This window comes from Camelina sativa, unplaced genomic scaffold (assembly GCF_000633955.1).
Source record: "Camelina sativa cultivar DH55 unplaced genomic scaffold, Cs unpScaffold11640, whole genome shotgun sequence".
Classification (NCBI taxonomy): Eukaryota; Viridiplantae; Streptophyta; class Magnoliopsida; order Brassicales; family Brassicaceae; genus Camelina; species Camelina sativa.
In genome coordinates, this window is record NW_010932685.1 from 1 (window position 1) to 367 (window position 367).

General features: G+C 42.2%; 1 long non-coding RNA gene across 1 annotated transcript; it reads right to left on the minus strand.

The window, feature by feature from the left end:
* Window positions 1-367, minus strand: LOC104775293. The gene is made up of 3 exons (XR_765819.1): window positions 302-367; window positions 132-217; window positions 1-44 (listed from the first exon to the last, which is right to left on the minus strand). It is a non-coding gene; the product is annotated as an uncharacterized LOC104775293 (long non-coding RNA).

A 367-nucleotide genomic window follows, 5' to 3' on the forward strand; every position in this document is an offset into this window, starting at 1 on the left:
GCATGTGGAAGTCTTGGTTCCCCTCTTCTCCTTCCACGCTTCCCCTTCCAAACGCCAACCATGTCAAATGTAACTCACCATCATCCATTTCTACAATTAATATTCTCTCTACTAAATTTCATTCACATTACCTCACCTCCGGGCCTTCCGCTGACACTCTTTTTAGCACTTCTTTCACCATCGGAACCTTTACCTGGTCATTGTAATCTACAACCACCTGCATATTCGTTTACACACAGTTATACCAACTAAGCTACACGTGGCTTGGATGCAAAGTGTACTACATATTTTGGAAACTCACTTTTAAAAAATCATCTTCCCCAACTCCACAAAAGGGTACTATTTTGGCTCCAAATTTGGCTGCTGC